We start from the raw sequence: 11,499 nt of genomic DNA, 5'->3' as shown, positions 1-11,499 counted from the left end.
GTTTAGTAAGCATGTGACACACACACGGTTTTCTGTGATCCCAATCACTGACAGACAAAATGTCTTACACACTTTCACCCAGTATTGCGTAGTCATACATATACACAATCTTCTTTTTCTGTCTCTCTCGCCACACGCACACGCGCACACACACACACACACTCACACACACACTAAGGAGACTTCTTTACCCAGGTGCAGAGTCCCACACCTGTTGTAGCAGCTCTCTGTAATTAGCTCAACACAATTACCATTGGTGGATGGAGGGGAGGGCAGGGTGAAGACAATGGTGCAGTTATTCTCTCCCTATCATCTCCTTCTCTCTCCCTGCTGTCGAGTAATGAAAGATTCTTTCCTTCTTCAAAGAGACGGAGTTTCCTACAAAACAGCTGAGTCAGAGGAGAAAAGAGAGAAGGATGAAAAGAAAAGGAGAACAGAAGGGAGGCGAGCGCGGTAATGCAATGCTGCTGGTGTGAGGCCCAGTGGACCACAGTGATTGTGTTCATTACACACAGGAGTCATTTTCAGGAACCAGAAAGGGCCCATGGCTCTCACACTTTACACTAACCGCTACAACCTGAACGGCCTCGGTATCTATGTGTGATCTGCTAACACCTTTACCTGAGCCCTGCGTCATCCTAAAGCCCGAAGCATAAGGAAGTTTTTTCAAGTCGTACGTCAGAGGAAAGGGCAGAATACCATGACTGGAGGGCCACCGATGGAGGTTGTGACATGTTTTATCAGGAAATCAGGGAGTAAGTGTGAGGGTTGAAGTCTAAAGGCGTCATCATTACCAAGTATTACAGAATATGGTCTCTAATACCAGTAGGGACCTTCATTATGGGGGGCAATATTAATTTCATGAGTCTGGCTCCCAAGAAAAAAAGCAAGATTTCTCATTTTGGGTCTTAGTTTGAAAATATTATGATAATATATGAGTCAGCTCTAGTCTAAAACAATGTCAAAGTGGAACAATATGCATGGCTCCGGGCTAAGTCCGTTGTTAAGGCCAGGAAGGAAACAAGGGAGCAAGGGAATCTCTGTTAAGTCACAGACTGGGGGTGTAGGAATCGGCGACTGTGATAGGTTTGAGACGAGTGGTAAGAAGGTCAGAAGTGCTGGAAGGGAAATCAGTCAGACGCAGACAGACGACAGACTGTTGCTGAGGTGAGGAGACTCCTGGATCAAATGGACAGCGGGGCCTCAGTGAGATGACTAAAAGGCCGAGAGAAAAGCCTCAGTCCACCTCAAGGGACAGATCTGTTTTCCTGGTTACGTCACCCGAACGTGAAATGCACACATAAACACACACATTTTCTTTTTTCTTGGTGCACACATGCATGCCCCTTCACACAAATGCACACAGGCACACGTAGGATATAAAGAACCCCTGTGAGGTCAGATCCACCGTGCTGAGGCTGTCCACTGTTAGTAGGACTAGCCAGCTCAGCCTCACAGTCTCACTGGCAGCTACAGCCACCACCACCAACCACTGCACCCTGCCTTGCCCTGCCCTACCCTGCCCCGGCCTTCTCTCCACTGGCGGCTGTCTGTCCTGCTACTGGTTCTCCGGGGCAGCGGAGCGTTAATGTGTGTGCTTTCCAATTTGGGACACAGCCAGTTCCCCCAATTTGGGACTGGTGCTATTTTCCTCTTTTTCAAAATGTCCTCGTATACCTTTTCCCTCCTTTCCTCTTCTTTCCTCCCATTTTCCTGCCTCTCTCTCTCTCTGTCGTTCTCGCTCAGTATGTTTCTCTCGGGCCGGGGGGCCTGTGGGCCTGTGGGTAGGGGCCTTATTCCATCAGCCTGGGGCTTCTGTCAGAGGCTTGTTCCATTTTGCGTCATGGTGTTGACTGAGCGGACCCCACACTTAACTCCCATAGAGCTATGGGGTTGGGCGGCAGGGCAGCCGGCGCGGGCTAACGCGGCCCGTGTTCAGCGTGGTAATCTGATGGCCATGTTTATTTTATGCTGCTCTCCTTTGATGGAGCAGAAAAAGTCTTTGGGCTTTTTGTTTCAGCACTTTCACTGCCAGGTCAGAGGTGCTCGCCGTGGTTACGCTCAGGAAGAATAATATTTGCCCTTATATTCGCTCCAAACAGGCTTTTTTCCATATTAGTGTCAGGGATACTCTCTGAGTTTCTGCCTTCCACTGATTCGGCACATTGGAGGTGAAGGGTGGTGGGGGACCGCACCTCAAATGGATCGCTCCCTGGAGGATAACAAGGGTGTTCCATAGGTCGTCCCAGGGGCCTGTCCCTATACCCCTGAGTGAACCCCCGTCACACTCGGCTGCAGACCTGAGAGACAGCCCTGCAGCAATATATATATAAGTCCCTGTAGTGAAGGAAAACACACACATAAACACATGAAAACACTCTCCCTCCTGCTTGGCTGCCCCGGGCTCCACCTCAGCTGTCAGTCGTCCAAACCTCCCAGGGGTTCTCTTTAATGCAGTTACCAAAAAAAAAGAGCTACCTCTCCTTGTCTGCCTGTGCCATTCACTACCTCACCTCAAAACTCACACACCTACCTATCTGCCTTGTGTCAGCTGTTTCAGATGGGTCGAAAAGCCAACGGACCGCACAAAGTCATTAAATGAGGTTTTGACCTAACCGTACGAGAGAGAGGCAGAACTGTCCACGTTGACTGGATCGAATTCTGACCCCAATTTGTTCTGTATAACCACACCATGAAGTACAAATAAAGTCTCATGTATTGCCCATCACAATGTTCTGCATTTACTGTATCTCTATATTTTTAATGTTGATCTGACCTGGGAATGAGTTCCCAGAGTGCCGAATGCTCTTTACTCTGAGGATTAATCAGAACGTAGGTTTTGGGAGAAGAAGCCCAGACTGTGGCCGGAATATTATTTACCTATCTCAATTGTGTTATTGTAATTGGCCACAGTTTCTGCTATTACAAAAATGAATCACTGTCACACAAGATAAGACACCCTGGGGAGTTTTAAATGGATAATGTTTCATTTCCTTCTGGGTTGTTCATTATTTATGATCTGAACACAGAAAAGACTGGGTTACGGTCAGATTGGAACAATAAGCACACATGCACACACACACTGGCATGCACAAAGATCCCCATCAAGCTAACTTACATCTCTTATCTTTTTATTGGAGATGAATAGAAAACCATGTGCAGCAAGGATTGTTTACACTTCCTGCCCTCTTACAAATGTCCCATTATCCACTTTTCTGTTGTAACACATTAGACATGTTTCTGGCCTCCCTTGTGACTGTGAGGTATGTGCTTACTCACAGATGAAGGAGCCTACAGTCTGATGTAATCCAAGGAAAACAGGGAAACAAGAAGGGGAGGCTGCCCTGGTGGCAGGTAATCCGACCCCTCCTGTTGCAATCTAGCAGCTCAAAAGAATTACCAACCAGCTGTCACTGAATCCACACTGGTACAGTGTGGAACAACGTAGACAAGTCGGGTCAGTGAGTCATGAAGAGGGGCTGTCAGTCAAACAAAAAGATTCAACAGCCAGAAATCTGCCTGTGAGATGTGTGTGTGTGTGTGTGTGTCCTCCTCTTCCTACCCACTGTCACCCAATCAGGGGCTGGTTAAAGGGGTTTGCCTTTCCTGTGACATCTCTATCCCTCTTCCTGTCCCACAGGTGCCCCTTGCTGTCGCCCAACACCCTTTAGATGGGTGATATTCTGTTTTAAGTCTTGCTATCTTCATTTCGTCATTCTATTCCATAGCATCACTTTTGTTTCTGGTCATTGACTCTTTTCTCCATGACCGTCTCACCTATCTCTCTCCAGTCATCCCAACCCATCCCATTCATTTCTCTCTTCACCATCCCACCCTTGTCATCATTCTCGGCTTCCAAGGATAGCCTCTGTCACTGAGTTTATTGTCTTAGTGTCGAACCTAGACCTATGTCTGTCCAGGCATCCTGTTCCATCCCCTCCCGTTCCACTCTTTGTCGTCATCCCTTTCATTTCTCCCCAGTGATTGTACGTGCTCCTGTTGTTTCTGGGCTTTTAGTCCAGTCTGGTGTGGGGAAATTCATTCTTATCGTTCAAAGGGCCATTCCTTGCATTCCTGGCATGCTTCCTGGCACTACCGGGGGTCCAGCCAGATGCGAGGGCGTCTGTAAGACAAGGCAGACGCTGAGGCCAACTCACACCATTCATACATCCAGCAGTGACCTTCTGATGAGAATGGACAGTGTGATTGATGAACTAAAAGAGGATGAGGAGCCAGGGAGAAAATGGAGTGGGGACAGTGGCGTCGGGGGTGTAATGGCAATATGTGTGAACTCTGTGCCAAAAATAGAATTTTCTGGATAGTTTTTATATTTAAGTTCTGATAAAAGAAGATATTTAAGGCATTTAAACACCTCCCAACAGAGCAGTTTGTGTCTAATTGGGAACAACAGGGGGTCAATGTGTACATAAACAATGAGATTATAATAACTTCCATTTCATTCCTCTTAGTCACAGCACTCCAAGGATAAAGGTGGTTCTCTAACTGCACACTAAACAAAGCTTTTGTGAGCTCCCACAATGAACAAAGGTCAGGAAAATAAAACCGGGGAGACGTGAGATGTACCTGTCAGCCTGAGATAATGATAATGGTGGTTGCGAAGAATGCACGCAAACACATTACCTCCATATCTTGCTATCACTATTCCTGAGATAAGATAGCATGTCTGAGAAGGATGAGGAACAGATAGTCCACAGTTTATGAAAACATTTACATGTGCACTTCTTTCCACGAGAGAATGCAAACAACTGCAGAAGCTTCAATCTAAAAAAGGAAGACAGTGTATCTTCTGTGCCGTGCTTGCAGCGCTTTTGAGTCAAATTCTCTTCAAACCAAAGTTGACATTTCAGTGAACTTGAGGTCCGCCTCCCCTCCCTGTGCGGTCACAGCAGAGCCTACTGAATGTGGAGAGAAGTCTTTCTGATTTGCAAACATTTTCAAATGCACTCGGTCTCCATACTGTTGTGCTCAGCTCCCCGTTCCTGGTGTCTGTAGGGTGTTTCAAAACATAAACAGTGACAACATGCGGATATGAAATATCCGTTGCTGTGTTTGCTCTTAGTTATGATGAAATTGACACACTCTGCATGTCTGACGCACAGGAAGTGGTCGGCGCAACGACTGTAGAATCAATACAGCTGCTCATGAGCGTTGTTATAAGTTGTGTTATCTGCTATCATTGTTGTAGGAGGTTGATTTACGATTGTCAGCATGTAATGAGCGTTAATTAAATGAATGGCAAGTGATGAAGAGGCCTGATGTGCGTCAGGACATGTCAGGTTAAAGGGGGGCAGTGGGTTATAAATTGAGTTAAATGCTGGGATAAACTGTCTAACAGACGTAAGCATATGTTTGTTTCTGCGACTTTGTTTGTGTATGTGTGTGTATGTGTGTGTGTCCATCTGTCTACAAAGGGCATGTTCCACCCCCCCCCCCCCCCCCCCCCCCCCCCCCCCCCCCCCCACCCCCCACCCCCCCCCCTCATGTGGCTGAGCTCACGTTACGTTGACAAAGTCACTCAGTAGGGCAAACTGCGACGTCACAAGAGTGCTCTTCCTTTTGTCTTCCAGCTCCCACTCCCCTCACTCTTTCCCCTACGTCTCTCCAGACCCCACTGCCTCTTACACACACACACACACACACACACACACGCACACACACGCACGCACACACACACACACACACACACACACACACTTCCCTATTTCCCCTGCATTTGTCAGCAGCTCTCAGCTTCCCTAGAATAACACGACAACAGGCTCAGTGTGTGGCTGACGCAGACGCACGGCGCGCCGGCAAGTCGTGGTCAGCTCTGATACAGTACACATCACTCGCACACAAACACAGAAACGGAATAAGACTGACAAAGAGACAGGGAATGCACACATATTGTTTCCGGGATCATTATTCTGCACACTGCAGCAGAAATAGGACCGTGCCACTTTCTCTCTCTCTCTCTCTCTCTCCTCTTGTACTTCTCTGTGCAGGAACACTGATGCAGAGACATCGCAGCCAAGTGATACATATAATTCACTGCTTGATCACATATGCTTTGATTGTTTAAAGCTTGTACTGTTTATGTTTCATTGATCCTCCTGCGCAGCAGACTGTCAGCAGAGAAATCAAGAGAGGGATGTGAAGTGGAGGTGAGTGAGTGTGTGAAAGAGAAAGTATGAGGGGAGCTGAGGGGAAGCACTTTGAAAGGAGGAAGAGATGGAGGGAGCGAGAGGGATGCAGACAGGACACGCAATGACAGAGGAGGAAAGAATGTTTAGGGCGACTGAGAATGGCGGTGAGAGGAACGGGAGCTCTGAGACAAGCCTGAGCTCTCCAGTGTATTAACACCAGTCTGAGATGGAGGGAGCAAGCAGGGTAGATGGAAAGAGTGTTTGCACAGTAAAAAGTTCCTTTTGCGTGGGTTGCTTGCTTCCCGTTGTATCGCCCCCAACCACCCACCTCTCTCTCTCTCTCTCTCTCTCTCTCCTTCCTCTTCTCATTCTCACACTCTGTCTGTGACCTATTGCTAGTTCATTCAGAGATTTCCTTACTAGCGGACGCAAAACTGTGAGCGAAGCAGGTGAGCAACGCAGAGCCAGAAAGGGAGAGGGTTTCTGCTAATTATCACTGTTACACACGCACACACACACACACACACACACACACACACACACACACACACACACCCGCACACACACGCATGCACGCACGCACGCACACACACAAACACGCACGCACACACACACACACTGTGTTTTGTCACAGACCCTAGAGTTTGGTTTCCAAACAAAATGAGCCTTGTAAATGTGTGTTTAATAGAGAGCTGATTTAAACATTTTGCTCCCCCAAGTTTCTGCCGGGAGAGACGTTAGCCTCATGCGCTCCCTTTCATCCCTGCATCCTGCCCTTTGCTTCGGGTCTGTGAGTTGAGCGAGTGGAGGAAACCTGCAATAATGATGCTGGTTAATGTCCCTCTTTAATGGTCTAATAAAAAGGAAAAGCAACAGATGCACACAACTGAATATCTGCTCCCACTGGGCCACTCATATGATAAAGGCAGAGAGCAATTGACACGCATAATTTGTAAATCACGTCCATGGCGAGTTTTCTCAACTAAAGTCTCGCCAGAGGAGGGGAGATGAAGGGGGCTTGAGAGGAGCGTCCCTTTCCATATATATCCATTTGAAAGAGGACAGCAGCACTTTAACACTGATCACCGACAGTGAGAAAGAGAGAGTCACAGACGTCACTTTATTGCCCAATGATTGAAGCCCCCTCCTGTGTGTCACTATTTCTCTCCCGCCCCCCCAGAACTATTAACACACTCACTTGCTCTCTGACGCAGGTTGAAGTAAGGGGGCAAGCTGGGGGAAGAAGAGGGATGGGGGGGGGGGGGGTCGCGAGTTAGGGTACGGTTGCCGTGACGATTCCCCCAGATAGGATACCCAGTCGGAGACACGCACTTGGCTGGCTGCGAGCTGGAGAGAATGGGGGACAGAATGACGGAGGAGAGGAAGAAGAGGAGGAGGTGGAGGAGGTCATGGGTATCCTGTTATAGGAGAGTAAATATTAACAGTAAAAGGTCAGACGTTTGGTTTTCCCTTTGAACGTAATCTTTGCGTTTGTTTACTCGGTGCCTGCTGGAATTCCCTGGAGGAAATGAGGGTGCAACATGAAAATGATGACTTTATTACTACTCCTTCTCCAATAATCCCTTTTACCATCGGAGCAGTGTTGCGTCACAGCCAACATATTCACTGTTGACACATGACACTCTGAGGTAAGCAGAACATGGAAGTTAACCCTAAAATCCACAAGACTACTTTATCACCCACCTGGACATGGAAATTAACCCAAGGCAGCAAACGTCTATGGGAAACCCCGCATGATCAGATTGATCTTATTTGATGTCGGTTCTGATAATCAGATTATACACCCATCATCACACTGAAGTACACAGTGAAAAAAAATCCAGACATGTTTTATTAATGTTCAAGTGTTCCTTGTCAAATGAACTTTGTAGATTACATCAATATGTATTCTGAATGTGTTTAGATCAGACTTTTAAAAGTGACTCTGGTGAAACCAATGAATCGAGCAACTGTGCGAATTAACAGTCGGGCAAAAGGTGAGCGAAGAGTGTGAGCCATTCAAAATTATTTGAAGCCTGCGTAATAATGTGTGAACACATGCCATGGCGCACAGGAAACCTAGTGCAAAGCATGACCGAATTGAGTGAAGCTTGTGTGAGTAAAGTTTGTCTGGCAGCGAGGCCTGGCAGGCCCTGTCACAGGTTCCCCTTCCTCTCTGATGTCTTTGAGGTCGTAGTCTGAGTGTCTCACTCTGTTTCTCCTCCTATGGTGGTTTATACAGATTGGTGATGTAATGGGTAGCATATGAAGGCCACACACAAACACACAGACGCACACACAAACACTGATGCTCATGCACGTTATACAGACACCGCACTTATACCACCACATACCCATAATTACACACATATACTGTACGCACACCCATTCACACAAACCCTGGATTCCCCCTTTTCCAACAGGCATGCGCCAGTGTGCGCTCGCTCTCTCACACACAAACACAAAAGTCTAAACAAAGATACATGACCCTTTTGATTTTGCACACTGACATCTATATATACGTGCGCACACCCCACAGACGCACACACTTAAGGGCACCCACCCGGTGTCATAGTGTGTGAGTGATCAGCGCTGGCGGACGGCCTAACAGAGGACTGTGTGCTTCAGAACCACCCAGGAGACCCCCATCATGAGAGGCAGCCTGGAGAGGGAATGAGGGAGAGTGACTAACATCACTTTTTCTTTTCTTCTTTCCCCAGCTGTGTCTTCAAACGGCCCTTTGATGTGGGAAATTAAAAAGAGCGAGTGTGTCAATATCTCCCTTCGTCCAACCTCACTCATCTATTTCCTCTCCGCCTTCTCCTGCTTTTCTTCTCTACCGTTGACCCGAGGAAGCAGAGTATGCCCCCTTTTCACCACAACAACTCTACCACCCACTCGCTGCCACCAGGCCCTCATCCTCTGGCCGGTGTTTGTTTGTCTGTGTAGGCCCACCACTGGACTGGCAACTCTGTGTAAATGTGTATGAGTGTGCGACTGTGCGCATACAAGGCCCACCACTAATTATTTTCTAACCACACATGAGTGTACGTCTGCGAATGAGGGTCTCCTAATCTCACACCCAGACTCAAAAAAGCTTTCTTCCTTTTCCCTGGTCTCTCTCTCATTCTCTCTTTCCCTTTGTGTGTGTGTGTCTGTATTGACTCTAGGTAGGAAGTGGACGTAGTCCCTGTGATGTAGTCACCCAGTGGTGTGTGGACTACCTTTTTGAAGTCTTGAGTTTGGCATTGTGGCCGTCGCCATCTTGGTTTTTGGTCGTTGCCATCTTGTTTTTTGTAAACAGAATTGACAAGAGAGTACAACCTCACCCTGAATAAGACATTTTCAGGCGACCACAACTGTTACAATGAACCTTCATAAACTGAAAACCCTTGGTGAAAGGGTTAAAGTTTGAAGACAAAAACATGTACAACTCCCAGACCAGACAACGCTGTGGCAGTGACCTGTCTATCACAAGGTAGTCACACCCTTAAGGATAGCCTGTTTATTTTTCCATTTTACTCTAAATAGAACCATAAGTTACAAAATGAACATCATGTTGTATTTAATGAGACTTGAAACAAGTGATTGAGACCATAAACTCATGTTAACAGTTTACTGAGGTAATAAATTAAGTGAGAAGTAGATACATTTTTCTCATTGACTTCTCTCCTATCTGATTTATAGAGTAGTCACCCCCTTCTGGCTATTAGAAAGAATGCAGGTTAAAGGGATGTTCACATTCTCTTCACTTTTTAGACCCAGAGGTTGCCACCTGGTAAATAGTCAGTTTTCCATCCAAATATAACGTACATTTTTAGAAAATCAAACGGCATAACCACGTTTCCATCCTCCACTGTTGGGCACATATTACATGTTGGTTCATTGAGATAAGCAGTACTTGGTGGTGCTGATTCTCAGATGTCAGGTGCCAGACTATTGATGAAGAAGAGGGCGCAACGAGATGAACCAATAAAAGGCCAGTCAAACTTAAAATGGTGGGGTATGTTTTTATTTTTATATTGAGCATTTATGTATTTGTATTGATTCATTTGAGGAAGGTTACACTCTCCTTATTGTTCCACAGAGATCTGATATTTTGGTCTGTCGGCATTTTTCACCCGTCGCCCAATTTCTTGCGTTTTCACTGGTGGATGGAAATGCACCTATGGACTTCCTTTTGATTTACAGTATATGCACAGCATGATGCATCAACTGTCCCCTTGTGATGCCAGGAAACTCATTTTTGCCCTTTGCAACAGTAGGCCACGCTTTACTGCACCTGACTGAGTGTTTCCAGGCTGCCCCACTCTACTGTGTGTGTGTGTGTGTGTGTGTGTGAGTTTGTGAGAAATGTATCTTTTTGTTTTTGTTTTAATAAAGCAGCATGTTTTTTTATGACACAGTGTATGTCGTGTGATTGCATCCAAGTGCATGTTTTGTATGCATGTGTGTGTGTGTGTGTGTGTGTGTATTGTGCTGACCCCACCAACCACCTCCCACCCCTCAAGCGTGTGTGTCTGTGTTAATGTCCTGTGGTGTGTATATATATATATATATATATATTAGTGTGTGTCCGCTCACTGTTTCTATGCAACACTTTCAGAGGCCCCTTCTGGTCTGGACAACACCTCTCCTGCTCCTATCCGTCTCTCACTCCTCACTCTTTCCTTCACCCTGGAGAGGGAGCGAAGGAGTGAAAAAAAAGAGGAGGTGGGTGGGGGGGCAGTGGAAATAACAGGCTGCTGTCTCAGGAGGGGCTCTGAAAAAAAAGAGCAAAGGGTGAGAAAAGGAGGGAGAGAAATATGGGAGAGAAAAGGTGTTTGCTGTGCGTCTTAGCTATGATACAGGGAATGTGGCATGTGTAGCCTAAAAGAGCGCTGCCATAAATTAAAGAACACGGGCGAGAACACACTTTCTGTGACATGTCACCCTTGAATACAACACATATCACCACAAGAAAAAGACAGCTCTAAAAGATACATGGTTACATAAGATATGCTGATACACATGGAAACAATGGGCTTTTTAAAGTCTGATGTGATAGAGAGAGAGAGAGAGAGAGGGGGGGGGGGGGGGGGGGGGGAGAGAGGGGGAAGAGATTTGGAGATGGAAAGATAAAAAGAGGTAGATGGGACTGATTGGCGCAGGTAGCGGGATGCGACAGAGGAAGTGCTGGAGATATGGACAGGACGGGACGGGAGAAAGTGATAGAGGAAAGAAAAAAAAAACAGGAAAAAAACAGGAAAAAAAACAACGGAACATTTTTTTAAAGTTTCGCAAAGGGAGACGACAGGCAGCAGGGAGGGGAGGAGGAAAGAGAAAGAGAGAGAGAGAGAGAGAGAGAGAGAGA

This window comes from Cyclopterus lumpus, chromosome 16 (assembly GCF_009769545.1).
Source record: "Cyclopterus lumpus isolate fCycLum1 chromosome 16, fCycLum1.pri, whole genome shotgun sequence".
NCBI lineage: Eukaryota > Metazoa > Chordata > Actinopteri > Perciformes > Cyclopteridae > Cyclopterus > Cyclopterus lumpus.
Note: the sequence above shows the minus strand (reverse complement) of the source record.